This window comes from Nansenia antarctica, assembly GCF_963989245.1.
Source record: "Nansenia antarctica genome assembly, contig: SUPER_18_unloc_1, whole genome shotgun sequence".
NCBI classification, from domain to species: Eukaryota; Metazoa; Chordata; class Actinopteri; order Argentiniformes; family Microstomatidae; genus Nansenia; species Nansenia antarctica.
In genome coordinates this window covers 324,126-342,500 of record NW_027663467.1, presented here as the reverse complement: position 1 = coordinate 342,500, position 18,375 = coordinate 324,126, and the positions used below count along the sequence as shown (strand labels likewise).

The window sequence follows — 18,375 nt, the reverse complement described above, 5'->3', positions numbered from 1 at the left end:
GTCTGGGCGCAGTGTTTAGGCAACAGCTAATGGACCAAAGAAAAGAGGAGACGGTAGAAAGTGAATTCGGTACGGTGTTTACAGTGAAACAGTGGGACCTTTGCTTTTAATGCTTCCCCCGCGCAAAAACCAAGGCACTTGAGAGTCTAAATGAAATAGCCTCGTCATATTTTCCACCGAGTAAAAAATAGCAACCCTGGGCGCTCCTTATTGCACCCTATTCCCTTTCCACGGTAGCAACACTAATACTTCTGTTTCTCAAGTGCTTCCTGCTGTTATACCTAACAACAACATTGCCTGCTGTGACTACTGTGTGATGATATCAATTATATTATAATTGGGGGAAAATCGAGTGCAGCTAGACATCGATCCTTGGTTAGGTTAATTTGTTTTGTGACCCCGTGAGCTTCCCAGAATTCACCTGGTCATTGAGGTTACACTGCTCGGCACATATCGCCAAGACGACATGACCGGTCTGCCTGGCGATCTCGTCCAGGAAGGTGACACAATGACGCAGACTCTTCTTCTCGATGGTCTCCATCTAGACAGACAGACAGACGAATGGACAGACAGACAGACAGACAGACAGAAAGAATAACACAGAAATAACACAGATGTCTCTGAACAGTCTCCCAGACCTGCTATATTTAGACTGATGTTCAAAGTTTGTTGTTGGAGTTGTTTCACACGTGACAGGGATAATAATTCCAATAACGGTCAACAGTGCTGCTCGTATCACTGTTATCCATATAATGCCCATCAGTAGTAATAGTTTAGCTATCCTACTCCTACCAGGGGAGGCTGGTGGAGGTAGAAATCAGAGAACCGTCTCATTATAATGCATGCAACGGAATGAGGAACTGTATCAAACACACACACACACACATGTTTCATACCATTCCTCATTCCATTCCATGCATTACAATGAGCCCCGTCCTCCGATTCCTACGTCCAATAACCTCCACTGGGTGTATGACACTAGAGACCAGGTGATGGTGACTCTCTACTGACCTCTTCTGGACATAGCTGGTGGCCACAGTGGTGGAAGTGGGAGCAGACCAGAGGGAAGGCTATCAGGTAGCGCTGCATATGGGCCTCCTCGCTGCTCTGGCTGAACATCTTCTCAAACACCCGCGGGTAGAAACTGTGATTAGACAAACACAGGAGTGTTAGTGTGTTATAGGGGAGTGTTAGTGTGTTATAGGGGAGTGTCAGTGTGTTTATAGGGGAGGCTGGTGGAGGTGGAATTTCGGAGGACGTCCGTCCCTCGCAGTGGCGGCTGGCCGATAGAGGGCGCTGGGGCGCCGCCCCCACCTTCACTTCCTAGTTGCGATTTGTAAAGTTTACAAAAAAAAATAAACATTGTTTATTCACAAAATGCGGCTGATATTCTGTCGGCGCCTATCAGCATTCATTAAAAATCCTCCAATACAATAAACATTTTATCTGTGTGTGTGTAAAATTCACTGTTAAAATACATAGGGGGAGGAGTCGGGGCGCCGGCCGAATGCAAGTCTATGGCAGGCCAAATACTTTTCGCTTACACGTGAGCTGTAGCAGCGCTCCAATTGGCTGTCTCCTATTTCTCGGCCGGGGCGCAAAAATTGCGCCCTGAATATCCGGTTGTATAGCAGAAAATGCATATGCTGAGGACTTCCGACTTCCGGGGCAGCATGGATTGAACGCACGCACGACTGCTCTCCTAACAAATTAAGTTTTTTACAATGTAAGGAGGATTTATTTCTGTAAACAAATTGAACAAAAGGATTAGAAGGAGGCATCTTTTGTTCCTAACTTGAGGATATTGCAACTGGACCTATTACCGAAGTCAAACTTATCTCGTTTGTGGTCGCAATCTCCGCACCGGCTGTTTGTTGATTGTTTGATATAGGTTACTCAAGTTGTATGGCCAACGCTACTGGCAGCAGAGAGTTAAGAAATCTAAGAAGCGATCTAAAACAAAAAGTTACGGTGATGGACCGCGGAGAACTTGCATCAATTATGAGAGAAGTCATACGTGAAGAGCTTGACTCCGCATTTGATCTGAAACTTAAACCAATTAAAGAATGTCTGGATTCACTCCGCAAGGATATGATTTCCAATACGACCAAGGTAAAGGACCTGGAAACAGCCGCTAACGAGACGGAACGCCGTCTAACTGATATCGAACAAAAACTTTCTCAATCACAGTCGGATAATATGTCACTGAAACAGAAAATTGAACAGATTGAAGCACGTAGCCGCAGTTTTAATATTCGAGTGTTGGGACTGCCTGAAGACAGTGAGAAAGGCAATCCCACTGCTTTTATGAATTCCCTGTTATGCGATGTGTTTGGTGCCGACAAGCTGGGACCTCAACCCCGCGGGAGGCTAACGTGAGGTATGGGCTGTTATTTCCACGCAAGCTGATTGTCACATTTGCTAACAACACTGCCTCCTTCACGGACCACAGAGAGGCCATGGCACACTACATCCAGGTAATTAAACCAATTCTATAATCCTGACTACATCAATGGCTAACATCAATACCTGAACAACAGTCCACTATATGGGCAATGTGACAGTAGACAATGTAATGAATCCTGGATTGATGGAGATGCCTATAGGCTACGTGACATTTAATTGGAGTCCCTGACTGACGAATATATGATATGTACTGTATGTATATATGAATAACAATTTATATGGATCAATTTATACCTCTTATTAGATTATAAATACTCTGGTTGTTATGTTTGCCTTTTGGTTGACAGCAAAAGGGAGAGAGGAGGATAGGGAGGGAGAGAAGGAGAGAGAGCAGGATGGTGTCGGCACACCAGAGAGAGAGAGAGAGCAAGAACCAGATGAGAAAGTGGACAGGTAGTCAAGACCACATAAGTAAGTAGCCTTGAGAACCGATGGTTCTGCAGCCTAATGGCCCATAGGGAAGGAGCCTATCTCCTGTTTCCGTAGCGTGAGGCGGCTTAATGTACAAGTTAGTACACCCCCTGGACATGACGCTGGTATGTCGCAGGGTCTTACCCCCTGGGGGGGGGGGGGGTCCATGCCACGGTCCATGCCACCGTGGCAGCAAACCTAGGGGAAACACTGTTATTCTCATGCTAAAATCGACTGTAAATCCAGATTTTAAAGTTGATATTCTTCCCCGTGGAGCATGCCCCCATAACCTGTGTCCCACCCAAAATGTTTAGCACCAGCCGCCACTGGTCCCTCGTTGTAATGCATGGGGACCGAATGAGGAATGGTTTCAAACATGTGTGTCCTACCATTTCTCCACCAGCCCCCCCTGTCATAGACAGTATAGTAATGTACAGAAGACAACTTTTTTCTATGTTTGTTTTGTTATATTAAAGTTTTTTTTTATGAAAACATCCATCATTTGGGCTCAATTTGACCAAACAGAAATTCATTTGTGATTAATCACAGCGAAAAACTGAAATTCATTTGTGATTAATCACAGCAAAAATCAGAAATTCATTTGTGATTAATCACAGCAAAACATACGATTAAGTCGCTTAAATGTTTTACAGCCCTACAATATAACAAAGCGCAGTTACAGACAGTACATTAGTACATTAGTTCTATCCGGTCCGTTGATGACTTAGGTCCTAAATCCTCCCATAAGAGAACGTTGTATTGTGGAGAAATTTGGGAATAACTACAGAATGGAATAACATTGAATAGATTTAGATTTAGACATTGAATAGAAATACATTTGTTTTTTAAATACCAATAACAATAATTGTTTTGAAATATTGCACGCTCCCTCAAAACTTGCAACATCTGTGGCATTGTGCTGTGTGATAAAACTGCAGTTTAGCGTAGCCGTTTATTGTGACCAGCCTAAGGCACATCTGTGCAATAATCCTGCAGGTGAATGGATTATCTCTGGCAAAGGAGAAGTGCTCACTAACACAGATTGTTTCTGAGAACAACATTTGAGAGAAATAGGTATTTTGCGTACATAGGAAAAAGTCTTAGGTCTTTGATTTCAACCCGTGAAAAATGTGAGCAAAAAACAAAAGTGTTGCGTTCATATCTTTGTACTACTATCACTGACCAGAGGATAGAGAGCTCAGAGGTCTCTTGGAGCAGCTCGTCGAGGTTATCCAACATCCTGGTGTGGAACTGGGTCATGTTCATCACCTGGGGCAGGTCTGGGTAGTCCTTGAGAGCCAGTGGAGCCTTGGCCACACTGGTGTAGGCCTATAGCACAGAACAATAAGCATACGATGCAGGGGGAGGCTGGCGGAGGTAGATATCGAAGGACGGGCTCATCGTAATGGATCAAGGTGAATGAGGAATGGTGTCAAACACTTTTAACATCGAAACATCTTATTACAGTGATCATGTGACTACAGTCCCAGAGGGGATTGAACCCCAAACCTGCATGGCAAGCAGCTAATGCTCTACCCACTGAGCCAAACGATGACGAGCGACACCCGGAAACCATTCAAAGGTTTCCACAGCAAGACTGTAGATTGAGAATTCATCATACATGTCATCCATGTTAAGCCAGATGTGCACTGTTGTACAGTTGTAGTATACCTGCAGTCTGAGCCAATCCAGTCGAAGGGCCTTGAGGTCAAACTCCTCTCTGTCCTCCACTGTTGGGGTGGGGGACACAGTTCAGTTCAGTGGCGTTATACATCCGTCTGAATCACAGAGACGTTGACTCTCTCAACGGCTAGAAACTTGATTCCTTGCGTACTTCTTTCTCCGTTTGGGGAAAAAACGAATTGGTTTACCTTGTTTGATTGTGAGCGCTGACAGGGTGGACACGAATGATGTCATCAGGACCGACTCCTCCTCTGGGCAGACGTAGATAGACTAGGAGGAAGAAGGAGCAACATCGTCATCATCGCGAGTCTCTGTTACCTAGGGTTAGGGTTAATGGGATGCTGGTCACTTCCTGTGTTAGTAACCTTCGTGACCTGTATGATGTCACTCACCTGGATGGTGTCATTGAGCACCAGAGCATCAAACTGGGCCAGGTACTGGACATGGTAGCGCTGCACCACGTGTCTGTGTCTGGTCATCAGATCCCTCAGCTTCTCCATATGGAACAGCAGCTCTGCCATCTGACTATAGTGCACACACACACACACACACACACACACACACACACACGCACGCATACACACACGCACACACACACACACACACACGCACACACACACACGCACACGCACGCATACACACACATGCACACACACACATACACACACACACACACACACGCACACGCACACACACACACGCACATGCACACACACACACAAGCACGAGCACAAACGTGCACGCACATATGTACCCATGCGCGCGCACACACACACACACACACACACACACATGAACGTGCGTGCACACGCACGCACACACACACACACACACACACACACACACACACACACACGGTTATAGTCACCTCTCTACAGGCACGTTATGTAAACAATCGATATGGGAGTCTGGAGAACTGGAAGGGACAATATAATCGATATGGGAGTCTGGAGTGGAAGGTGAAGCCGACAGTCTCTGTTTCAGATCTACTCCAGACCTACTTGTCGACGTAGTCCTCGGGCGTCTTGGTCTTGGGTATGTTCTCCGAATGCCTGACGAGCCAGAGGACCTCGTCACGGGAGAACGACAGAGCCATGAAGACAAACAGAGCCTGGGGGAATGATTGGCAGACAAGACGACAGAGAGAGGAATGGTCAACGTTCAGAGCGCTTGATGCCCACACTCATGAGGTATAAAAACAAATATGGGAGTGTATTTATTGACCATAAACTGATCTGTTTTTATTCAAGAGCTTGACGTAATGTATGTGCCTTCAATATATAAACAGTATTGAGGAGGAGGAGAAGGAGGAGGAGGAGGAGGAGGAGGAGGGTTCGAGGCATCGTTGAGGAGGACACCTCTCACCCCAGTCCACGGACTGTTTGCCCTCCTCCCACACGGGGGCGCTGTAAGGAGTCTAGGCTCCTGCACCACCAGCAGGCTCAGGAACAGCTTCTTCCCTGCAGCTGTCAATATGCTGAACTCAAAAATCCTGGCGGTAGCCTTGCTCCCTAGCCCCCCCCCCTCATACCTCTACCCTTTCACCCAGCCCCACCCCACCCCCAACAGGAGGAACATTGCACACCCCCTCCAATACCTCTATCCCCCTCACCCAGCTCAATCTAAATTGATGAATGGCCACAATCCACATGTACCTTGGGCCTCAGTAGCATTAATGCTAACAGACATACAGTATGAAACAGTAGAGTGAACCACATGTACCTTGGGCCCCAACAGGCCTGGCCACATGTACCTTGGGCCCCAACAGGCCTGGCCAGTACTTTCCCCAGCTCCTTTAAAGCACCTCTCAGGAAATGTCTCTTCTCCCTGTGCATCGCTGCACTGTTCTCCACATAGAAACAAACACACACGGCTTGAGTTAAACCGGACAGATATAAATCCAGTATATTGATCAGATCTTGGTATTAGCAGTTACTTATGTACTTATATATGATTGCCTGATTATTTGACATAACCGTATATACTCACCAGTTGACAACCGTGTGCTCCCTGCATTCTTTGACGTCCACGATACGTTTACTATGCCTGATGTAGAAGGAATAAAAGTGGTGTTGCTAAGGATACCGGTGACTAAAAAGCTCACCATGTTGCCCAGAGGGCTACAGTAAGTACAGTAAAAGTAACCAACCAAAAGCAAGCAACACTGAACCCATGGTAAGTCTGGTCTCTCAGTACACGGTACAACAGTACACGGTACACGGTACAAACGCCTGTCGTGCACCGCCGAGCGGCGGCAATAAAGTTCTAATCGAATTCGGAAAAAAAATAAACCAAAAAAAGTTGTTCTCCCCTCACCCTTTCATGATATCGAAGCATTCCTCTGAGACCTTGTGGATGTTGAGCACCTCGTCCCTGATGAGGGTGAGGTAGAGGCCGCTTCGCAAACCCATCTTCCACAGGTCCTGTGAGGCCTGGTTGGTGTTCAGGCTGCCAGGACACAGCAGGAATCCCACTGCAGGAGACACACGACAAGGGGCCTTTTGAAGAGGGTTCGACATGGAACCCAAAAAGGCATCCTCAAAGGGTTCCCCCCCCACAGGGACAGCCGAAGACGAAAGAACTCTTTAGGAGTGTGTGTTGACCTGTTCCTGTGTCCTGTGTCGCGCTCCTGTCCCCTGCGGTGGGTTTCCTGTCCCCTGCTGTGTTCCCCTCTACGGGGGGGGGGGGGGGGTGGAGGTAGACATGGGACGGCGGGTGGCTCATCGGAAGGCATGGAACGGAACGGTATATGTTCCGGTACATGTGTTGTGATGCCGTTCCTCATTCCGTTCCATGCACGCCGATGAGCCCCGTCCTCCCATGTCTACCTCCGCCGGCCTCCCCCTAGAGGGGACACAGCATGAAACCCACTGCAAGGGGACAGGAGAGACCGACGCACCACACAAGGAACAGGTCAACACACACTCCGAAAAGAGTTCTTCTTCTTCTTCGGCTGTCCCTGTGGGAGAGCCCCTTTGAGGATGGCTTTGAGGATGACCATTCTTATAGTCTTTGGTATGACTCGGCCGGGGATTAAACTCACAACATCCCAATCTCGGGGCGGACTCTCTCTAACTGCAAGGCCACTGAGCTGGGTGAGGATGGGAGTTAATACTCACATATGATCCAGCGTTCCATCACTTCCATGGGCAGGTATTCACAGGACATCTGCAATCAAACACAAAATTCAAAGCCTTTAACCATCTTCTATAGGTACTGTATGATTGTAGGCCTGCAGTACAGGACACAGGACCGGACCGGACAGGACCAGGCGACACTGGTGCAGGGAGAACTCAGAGTACGGGCTCATTGTAATGCATGTGTGTTTGATACCATTCCTTATTCATTACTATGAGTCCGTCCTCCGATTTCTACCTCCGCCAGCCTCCCTTGGACAGTACGTCATGTATTTCTACTTTGTAATAACACAGAACATAATACCTAACCCACAACAAATGAATGGTTTCTCCCCTTTGGATATAGTTTCGTTTTTCAAGTTTAATAACTAACTTTAATCTGAACCACTCTGTATTCAGGTAGAGCATGGATCATGTTCTGTATAGGATGTGTGTTGTGCCTAGAGCTCTGCTTGCTTGGCTGCAGCAGTAGATCTCCCATGGAGAGAGAGAACCACAGGCTTGGGGAGAACAATGGCCCTTCAAAGAGACTAATGGCTGGAAGGCAGCAGGGCAAGATAGGACACAGTGGGGTAAGGAGGGGAAGGGGAGAGGAGGGGAGGGCTGGGGGGGAGAAGATAAGGGAAGGGGAGAGGAGGGAGGAGAGGGGAGGGGAGGGGAGGGGAGAAGGGGAGGAGCGGGGAGAAGGGGGGGGGGAGGGGAGGGGAGGGGAGGGCAGGGGAGGGGAGGAGAGGAGAGGAGAGGAGAGGAGAGGAGAGGAGAGGAGAGGAGGGGAGAGGAGGGGAGAAGGGAGGGGAGGAGAGGAGAGGTTAGAGGGGAGTGGATGCTTACAGTATTACAGCAGGCAGGGTCAAGCATGGCAGCAGGAGCACTGAGGATGCTGAGGAGCTGGGCGCTACGCCACTGCTCCGCCGGCAGGCTCCTACGAGGGTACACCATCTGCAGCGAGAGCACCGCCTCCGTCACCGACTGAGAGAGGGAGAGGGGGGGAGGGGGAGAATAGGTCAGTGGGCTCTAACATGGCTGAAGTACAGTCAGGGCATGATGTACTGTAAGGTCAGAGTTCACTTCACCTTGGTGTGAGGACCGAACTCCTCTATCAGCTTCCTCCAGGGTTGTTCGTACTCCAGGAACATCTGGCCCAGGCGAGGGTAGGCAGGGTCACAGCAGGGTCAATCACTCAGTCAATCAAAATAGTCAATCCAAAATGTATCAATCAATCAATCAATCAAACAAACAATCAAACAATGAAGCAATCAAGCAATCAGTCTAAAAAGGGTCAATCAGTGCTCAGTCAATCAAAGATGCAATACTGTTGCCTCTGTGCACTTGCTCTAACTTTGCTCTAACTTTCCAAAGAATGTGATGTCCAAACACAGTGCAGGGGCCTCATTTATAGAAAGTACTTTGGATCAAATTTGATCTTACCCGTGTTGTACGTAGAAAACCACGTCAACGTAGTGATTTATAACATTTCAACGTGAGTCAATTTGACCGTGGAAACGATCGTAGCTCTACGTTCACCTGTGTTGGTATTTATAGAAGGAAGCACGTACGCAATTTTAAACAAGCGCAGCCAGTGTTATAAATAATGCTTACGTCCGTTTAGAAAAATGTGCTTACGTGAAAGTCAAAGATGACGTTCAAGTACTTTTTTATAAATGAGGCCCCAGGCATTGTGTACTCTCCTTAATAACTTATTGTCCTCCTTGCTTGGACCACTATTATATTCAATTTGTGGTTGAACTTTTGGAGATGGGAAATGTTTCTTTATGAGAGCCACTCACTCAAAGGTACACGTTTTTACCGTGGAGCTCTTAGCCAGCTCCAGAGAAACGGGCTTAGTCACACAGCTCTCTAAGGCCCTCACGGCTTCATGTGAAGAGCAAGGGAAAATTGCAGTGACATTCAAATCCATGGCTTTGTGTTCATTTTTTTCCCTTCTCTTCCCGTCTTTGATCAAGATATGCCTAATTGCCATTTTGGTAAAAAATAATAATGAAGATGACGCGAATTGGGTGCACTCAAAATGTCACAATGAGTTGACTTGCGTTTAGCTCTCTCCTATAAAAGGTTAGATAGGAAGTGTGCTTCTGTCAGTCAACTTAAAGACTGTCATCAGTGTGGGACAACGCTGACTCACGATGACTCATCACCTCAGAGAGTAGAGAGAGCTGTGGCAGATGTGATCTTCTTTTAATAGCTTTTCAATATCCATAACTGAGCGGGTTGCTTCGCCAAATGTCATATTTAATTGAGTGAATGAGAGCGATTGAGAGAATGGCCTCGAGGTGTTTACCTCAGGGCCACTTAGAACAGTTGAGCGGGTGGTGCTCATGGACCATGAGTCACACACTCTACCCGACGACAGTTGTTCATTTGAACATTTGGACTTCAATACCATACTCCGCGCACCAGCTCAGTGGCCTTGCGGTTAGAGTGTCCGCCCTGAAATTGGGAGGTTGTGAGTTTGATCCCCGACCGAGTCATACTAAAAAATGGTACCCGATGCCTCCCTGCTTGGCACTCAGCATTAAGGGTTGGATTGGGGGTAAGACCCTGCGACATACCGGCGTCATGTCCATGGGGTGTACACGTACATCAAGCTGTCTAAGCGCTATGGAAACAGGAGATAGGCTCCTCCTCCTATGGGCCATTAGGCTCCAGAACCGTCGGTTCTCAAGGCTACTTACTTAACTATACTGCACACATACCCTTATGGGCTGTGTACAGTACGGACTACTCTATGGTTCTGATCCAATCCAACATCAACACTCACTTTCCACCAACAACTAAGCAGTGTATAGGCCATGTAGTGTAATCTGTACACAACACAGATGTTGGGACACAGTGTTCCTTTCACCCAGGAGCACTTTGATGTACCTTTCCCCTTGAGCGTTTAAAAGCATTGGATCGGCTAAAAAATTATTTCAGAAAATAATAGTAATGATTAATAATAATATGTTTTGTTTTTTTAGGGGTGGTGAGATGAAATGTATGGTTATTGAAGCACACCTAAAAAGGGTCTAAAATTGCCCATGCATGCATTGCTGGTCAGAGTTTCCAATGTCCATTGGACACCTGTCTATTCCTTTTACACCCACCAGGGGGAGTGAAACTCTTGAGAGTCAGTCAGTATCCTCATCAGAGGAGTTCAATCCATGATGCATTACAGTACAATGAGCCCAGTCCTCCACCAGCCTCCCCTGATCCTCACCTGCTACCATTGGACATCTCGTGGGCACAGTTGTAAATGCCCACCAGTGCTTTCTTGTCATCAATGCGAGACAGCATGATAATGACTGATGTATACGTCACGATCAGGTCCAGGTAGTTTTTGGTGAAGTCAAAGTTCACGGCCTGTAAATAGAATAAAACATGGTGAAGAATGAATAGAGAGTTCAAAGGTCATTACCAACAACATCATCATCTGGTAAATGAAACCGTCATACTCGGTGGCATACTCACAATGTTAAAGAAGCACTGGCAGGCATCCATTGTGTTGAGCAATTCATAAACATGATCCTGTAAAATAGATAGTGAATAGTTAGAATAATATAAACCTTTCATATACTTGTTATGTTTGACCCCATTGGACTTGCACCTTTTTGTTGTTGTTGTTGTTGTTGTTGTTATTGATATTATTATGCTATTCAACAGTATTTGAATGTATGATGTTTTATATGTATATAAGATGATATGATTCAGCGTCCTTGGGTTTGTGAAAGGCGCTATATAATTTAAAAGTATTATTATTATTATTATTATTATTATGATATAATAATACAGGGGACACGGTACAACTAATCCTTGAGTTAGTTGCTATTTCTTAATGTTGCTGCAACGTTTCATGTGTTCCCTGCTGAGACCTCGATTATCTGAAAGGACTGTGCCTGAGGTTTAGCAGCTCAACGCAGTTTGTCTCGCCTGGAAATGTGCCATTTGTTTCAACTGGGGGAAAGAATCACTTTATATGTAAATTACAATTTAGAAAACCTGAACGTCTGTGGTAATAGTAACAGTGTGTAGCAGATGTGGTTTGGAATCACGCTATGGTGATAACGGTAGCCCCTGCTAGGGAAATGTCAACTGAGGAAGTATCGTCCTCAGACCGGTGAGGATGTCTTCTGGGCCTAATGATAGACGCTTGTGTCTTCCACATTGTGAGCTTAGAATTATAAGGTTCTATCTCCGTTTAGGGCAGTTCAGAGATATTGAGCGTCAAAGTTTTTACATTCCATTATGTTTTGTGAGATGGAACCTTTGTATTTTATTATTTACAATAAAATATATATATATTTAAAAAAATAACACGAGCGGAGAGCTCCACATTGCCAGACTTTTGGGGCATTTTCTCTGAACTTTGAAGACCCACCAAATATTGACTTTTCGGACTACATAAACATTGAACATATCTACCAAAACTTTAGACTCTCTTCTTTCATCAGAAAAAGAACGTTTGTGTCTAGCCTCTTTGAGTGTTTAGAAATCGGCCGTAGAACATAGGGTGGTTTCAGCAAAAACACCTGATTTTGACCAATAAACAGAGAAAACGAGCTTTTTCTGCAGAACTTTTTTCTTTTTTCCTGCACTTTTTCTGTATCATCCGACTCTGAACTGTTTGAAGAGTCGCGCGATGGCCGCGCTGCTCCGCGATGCTCCGCAATGCTCCGCGCCGCAATGCTCCGCGCCGCGTTTGGCACATACCCTGATCCGTTTCGCCATTACTACAACCCACAGCAAGCCACTTCCTTCTCCAGGCTTTTATCGAACTACTGCCCCCATCTGGGACCGAAATACATTACACCAAGTCTGAAATTCACTCGCAAGGTGTAGAACATGTCAATAACGCGATCCCCGCGAAAAAAAAATAAAAATCTATAAGACGCCAATTGGCGTCTTTGGCAGTCAACGTTACTATTCTATAAGACGCCAATTGGCGTCTTTGGCAGTCAACACCTAATGGATCAGATTATGTAAAAAACTAAATTTTGACAAAAATGGAGATAGAACCTTATGATTCTAACGTCACGACATGGTAGAGCTGTGGTTGAACCCCGTCTGTCACATGACACAGAGAGAAGCTCAGTCTCACCCTGAACTCCATGACGTCCAGGAAGGAGTCGTAGTAACTAGACGTGGAGACCATCATCTCGGACTTCTGCCTCTGGATGTTGGTCAGATGTTGCTGCACACCGATAATGTACAACCGGTTCACCAGGAGAGGAGAGGAGAGGGGAGGAGGGGAGAGGAGAGGAGAGGAGAGGAGAGGAGAGGGGAGGAGAGGAGGGGAGAGGAGTGGAGAGGGGAGGAGAGAAAGATGGGGAGAGGAGCGGAGGGGAGCGGAGCAGAGGAGAGGAGAGGAGAGGACAGGAGATGGGAGAGGAGAGGAGAGGAGAGGAGAGGAGAGGAGAGGAGAGGAGAGGAGAGGAGAGGACAGGACAGGAGAGGAGAGGACAGGAGAGGAGAGGGGAGCAGCACAGAGGAGAGGAGAGGAGAGGGGAGCAGAGGAGAGGAGAGGAGAGGAGAGGGGAGCAGAGGAGAGGAGAGGAGAGGGGAGCAGAGCAGAGCAGAGTAGAGGAGAGGAGAGGACAGGAGAGTAGAGGAGAGGAGAGGAGAGGAGAGGAGAGGAGAGGAGAGGAGAGGACAGGAGAGGAGAGGGGAGCAGCGCAGAGGAGAGGGGAGGGGAGCAGAGCAGAGCAGAGGAGAGGAGAGGAGAGTAGAGGACAGGAGAGGAGAGGAGAGGGGAGCAGAGCAGAGGAGAGGGGAGGAGAGGAGAGGAGAGTAGAGGACAGGAGAGGAGAGGAGAGGAGAGGAGAGGAGAGGAGAGGAGAGGAGAGGAGAGGAGAGGACAGGAGAGGGGAGCAGCGCAGAGGAGAGGGGAGGGGAGCAGAGCAGAGCAGAGGAGAGGAGAGGAGAGTAGAGGACAGGAGAGGAGAGGGGAGCAGGGGATAAGAGAGGACAGGAGAGGAGAAGAGGAGCCTCAGTTTATTTCAAATCCGATTAGAGATCATTTCCAAATGATGATATGTGCCTGCTACTGTATGTGAAAATCAAATGCATCTGTTTACATCATTGTGCCTAAGGTCTGTTAAAGATATTGATCCAATCAGGTAGGACCTGCTCCCTCAACACTGGTGACCAGTGTGAGGGACCGCCTTTAAGTCGGGCCAGTAGCTACTCACACTATTTCCCCTGAAGTCGATGCTGGGGAACTTCTTGTTGATGTATTTGATAGCTTGCTCCATAGCCTTGTCTGCCAGGAACGATGGGCGGGATTTGGGGTCGGAGCAGATCTAAGACAGAGGAGAAAGGTTATACAGAGATCTGGGGTCAGTTTGCTCAAAGCTTTCTCGCGCACGTAGGACTTCATTTCTTTTGAAGATCCAGGCCCACTCCTGCCCTACACTAGCAGACTTTTTAATTGAATACATTTCATTTGTTCACACGCAGAAACATTGGCCTGCAAACACTGATGTTACGACGTTACTCTCTTGCGGCTTTGCGGTCAGGTTTTTGAGAAATTAAGTCTTTTTTGGGAAACGCAGGCCTGTAGATAAGTCGTCTATCTGCCGGTGTAACTGGATTTTATGGGGATGGTGTGTGGTATTGTGTTGTTGTTGAATTACAGGCCTTATGAGACAACATGTAGATGAGTCCAACAGCACTGTATATTGACTCTCTGAGTCTTTCTTTTGTGTGTTATTTCCCGTGGTACAGTAGAGTGTATCACCCTTTTTTTAGTAAGCTTCAGGAGCCTGGCTCACCAGACCAAATCACAGGTTAAAAGTCTGGTGTTTTTAGATTTAGATTGAAATTTGAATCCCCATATTAGTAAAGTGACCCAGACAGCTTTCTTCCATCTGGGAGACATTGCCAAAGTACGGCAATTTTTTTAACACAACAGGATGCTGAGAAACTAATTCATGCTTTTATCACTAGGAGGTTAGACTACTGCAATGCACTTTTTACTGGTCTCCCAAAAACATTTATAAATAAATTGGAACACGGAATTCTGCCGCTAGACACTTAACTAGGAGCAAGAAGAGAGAGCACATCACTCCTGTTGTAGCTGAACTGCACTGACTTCCTGTTTCTTTTAGAACTGATCAACCACAACAAGCCTTTAGATCCTCCAACGCTGGTCTTTTAATCATGCCTAGAGTACTCCACGAACACAGCAGGGAAGCTGTTTTTATGTATTATGTATCAAAACTGTGGAACGCCTTCGACCATGTATATCAAACAGACATGCTCTGTGGACATGAAAAAAAAGAACAGAAAAAGAGCTTAAAAGAAAACCTTTACTTGAAGGCTTTTAGCTAGTGCTTCCTCAAATAAGTTTTTATTTCATTTATTTTATTAAATGTACTTGTATTCATTTGTATTAACTTATTTTCATGTATGCTGTTGTATTTATTTGTTCTTGTTTTAAAGCTTCAAATGTAGTGTTACAGTTTTATTATTATTATTATTATTATTATTAGTAGTAGTAGTAGTAGTAGTAGTAGTAGTAGTAGTAGTAGTAGTAGTAGTAGAAGTAGTAGTAGTAGTAGTAGTAGTAGTAGTATAAAATGTTTCTGATCATCAAGTTACTGTAATTCCATTTCTGCATCATTGTCTGCCTTTCACACTGCAAGTGCAATTGTCGTACTTCCTTAGCAACAGTAGGCTGTATATGGAGACAGTTGGCTGTATATGGAGATGTCATGTGAGTTATTCTGAGGATGTGTACAGAAACAGCAGTTTCTAGGTGGCTGACAGACTGTGACTTCCTGTGTTCACTTCCTCCTCTCTGGAGAACCACGATGACAGCCACACTGACAGACAGACACTCAGTAGAGATGTAGAGGGTTGTTAAAGTAGCCACACCAGTATCCATACATGAGTTTTCTCATCACCCCTGGTTAAGTTGAAGACTGAAGATGAAGAGTTGTTAAAGTAGCCCCCGTGCACCCACCAGTACACATATTGTACATGCAGTACACAGAAAGTGTTTTCACATCATCCGTGGTTAAATTGGCTCACGTACAGTAAAACGTGGATGTGTAGACACCTAAACATACAGACACTCAGTAGAGATGTAGAGTTGCTTTTAAAGTACTCTAGACACACTCAGTAGGGATACAGAGTTATTAAAGTAGCCACTGCATACAATATCAATACACACAGAGAGAGTTTGAATACATTATTATCACTCCTAGGTTATATTGTCACATATAAACATAAACACCGACTGATGTATCACCAACCTACAATGTAGACACAACAGTGTAGCGTGAAGACATTAGTCCTGTAGACACTTCATATCATTCTATAACTATACAATTCTGTAATATCTGTATTATTATGAGACTGACACCAGCTTAACGTCTGACAAATTGTTTTAATATGTTTGGAGGCCCCTCTGGCTTCTCTGACTGCGTTTAATGTCTATTTAATGTCTTCTCTATTTTGTGTCTGTACACTAGGTCTTATCCTCCTCTTCTTCTCTCTCAGTAAAAACAAAACAAAACGGAAGGCAGCCTTTAGCCATTATTCTTGCATATCTTCCAGCATTTATTCATTATTCGTAGTACAGTACTGTCAATCAACCCGAATTGGCCCCTTGATTAAATGCTGGTTAGCCTTGTTCATCATGTGAAGTGAAGTGAAGTGAAACTTTATTTATATAGCGCCTTTCGTACACGGATGCAACTCAAAGCACCCTCATCACATATTATTGTGACCAGTGTTTCCTCATCAGTATTGTGTAGCAGGTATTCTTTGACTAAACCAATAAGGCAGAACCCATGACTCATCTTCAACTTCCTGATTTCTCGCCTCAGTAGCCAAATCCATTTCGCTCTACAGGGACGATGCACATGAATCAACATCTCTGTAAATCTATCAGCCAGTTTCAGTCAGACAGCTAATTTATAAGTTCCTGGGCAGGTAAACTCCCCCCCCCCTCCCTTCCTTCCTTCCTCCCTTCCTTCCTTCCTTCCTTCCTCACCTTCTTAATGTAGTTCATTCGAACTAGCACCCCTCTCCCCCTCTCGTTGAGGATGATGAGCTTCTCAGCCAGCTTCTGTTGGTAGGCCATGACTCTGGACATGATGCTGCAGGCTCCTCTAGTGTACACCCACACCTCCACCGGTTCCCTGGCAACCTCAGTCACGGCTCGAACCTCCACCACTAGGACAAGTGCACCCGGCCCAAGCCCCGCCCCCCTAGCTGTCACATGGATGGTGGTAGATAGAGATGGTGGGTGGAGTCTAGAGTGGGTGGTGACTAAAGGGAGGCTATTGAAGATTTTTTTTTTTGGGTGTGTTGAAATATTCAAATGTTGAAAATGTGTGCCCAGTCTTTCGTGACGTTAGGGCCCCTGTTTATTGCTTTAGTTGACTTTTGTTAAGTTAATTTAACCCTTTTAAAACCAAGCACATATAACACAGACAAGCATACATATGTACATGAATAAAATCATAGAGGATAATACACAATAAAGTACTTATTTCAGTTGTAGTCCTCTTTACAACACATTGGTTCGGCAAGATTGACAATAAAGTTGGCTACACTATGGCGAGGGAAGGATATCAAAACATAGAAATAAAGAAATTGAAAACAGCTACTTCATGATTTGCTGTTACGTTGTTTTCAGAATACTCCTCTTATATCTAAAGGCGAAACAGGAAGTGAAACACAGACAAGATGACATGATGGAAGTAGAGGCTTTGGATTTCCTGTCTGTTACTAACCCAGACCCTCCCCCTCTCCCCTCTGAACTGTCTCACTGGTAGTGTGTGAGACACAAGCGTTTGTTCTTATATTACATTAACAGTTTCTAACATCAACTTTGTTTGTTTTGTCTCTTGTATTTTGTCATTATCACATTCATGTCAGCTATTATCGATCATGGCCCAATGACTTGTTAGTCTTCCCAAACATGCATTACACTACGCTTACCAGCATCAGTTATGAGCAACAAGTAGCTACATCAGGTGCATCACTACGCTCTCCCTGAGATGATGTTACAGGCCACTAGGGGGAGTGCTCTCCCTGAGATGATGTTGGCCACTAGAGGGAGTGCTCTCCCTGAGATGATGTTACAGGCCACTAGGGGGAGTGCTCTCCCTGAGATGATGTTGGCCACTAGGGGGAGTGCTCTCCCTGAGATGATGTTGGCCACTAGGGGGAGTGCTCTCCCTGAGATGATGTTACAGGCCACTAGGGGGAGTGCTCTCCCTGAGATGATGTTACAGGCCACTAGGGAGAGTGCTCTCCCTGAGATGATGTTGGCCACTAGGGGGAGTGCTCTCCCTGAGATGATGTTACAGGCCACTAGGGAGAGTGCAACCTCCTGCTGCTGCAGCCTATGATCAGTCCACTCTGCTAGTAGGTGTGTCAAACAACATTAACCATGGGTTAACCAGGTTCCATTACTGACAGCCCACCCAGCCAATGCCTAAAGCAACATTTAATTTAAATCTCTTGAAGTAGAAGTGGAATTCCATCAGTAAATTCCTCCGCTCTTGTCGTTCTAGAACTCCAACGGCTGCTACTCTGGCCTGGGCAGCGTTCTAGAACTCTGGACTGGGCAGCGGTGTCAGTAGCAGGCTGTGGACCTGGGGAGATTCTTCATCAGGGAGTTCTACACCGTCTTTGACAGACAGAACAACATGGTGGGTCTGGCCCA

General features: G+C 45.9%; 1 pseudogene across 1 annotated transcript in view; it reads right to left on the bottom strand.

Moving 5' to 3' along the window:
- Positions 1 to 16,794, bottom strand: part of LOC308173707 (nck-associated protein 1-like) — a 27,526-nt pseudogene extending 10,732 nt beyond the window's left edge. The window contains exons 1-19 of the transcript in view: positions 16,693 to 16,794; positions 13,883 to 13,993; positions 12,793 to 12,885; positions 11,166 to 11,222; positions 10,915 to 11,057; positions 8,771 to 8,861; positions 8,529 to 8,666; positions 7,680 to 7,728; positions 6,877 to 7,033; positions 6,550 to 6,606; positions 6,314 to 6,402; positions 5,562 to 5,671; positions 4,953 to 5,085; positions 4,749 to 4,830; positions 4,549 to 4,607; positions 4,061 to 4,206; positions 1,012 to 1,144; positions 422 to 541; positions 1 to 26 (exon numbers count right to left, since the gene is read on the bottom strand). The exon at positions 1 to 26 is cut by the window's left edge and continues 114 nt beyond it. The product of the transcript in view is annotated as a nck-associated protein 1-like (transcript). The remainder of the gene's footprint in view (positions 27 to 421; positions 542 to 1,011; positions 1,145 to 4,060; positions 4,207 to 4,548; positions 4,608 to 4,748; positions 4,831 to 4,952; positions 5,086 to 5,561; positions 5,672 to 6,313; positions 6,403 to 6,549; positions 6,607 to 6,876; positions 7,034 to 7,679; positions 7,729 to 8,528; positions 8,667 to 8,770; positions 8,862 to 10,914; positions 11,058 to 11,165; positions 11,223 to 12,792; positions 12,886 to 13,882; positions 13,994 to 16,692) is intronic.
- Positions 16,795 to 18,375: the final 1,581 nt, after the last annotated feature.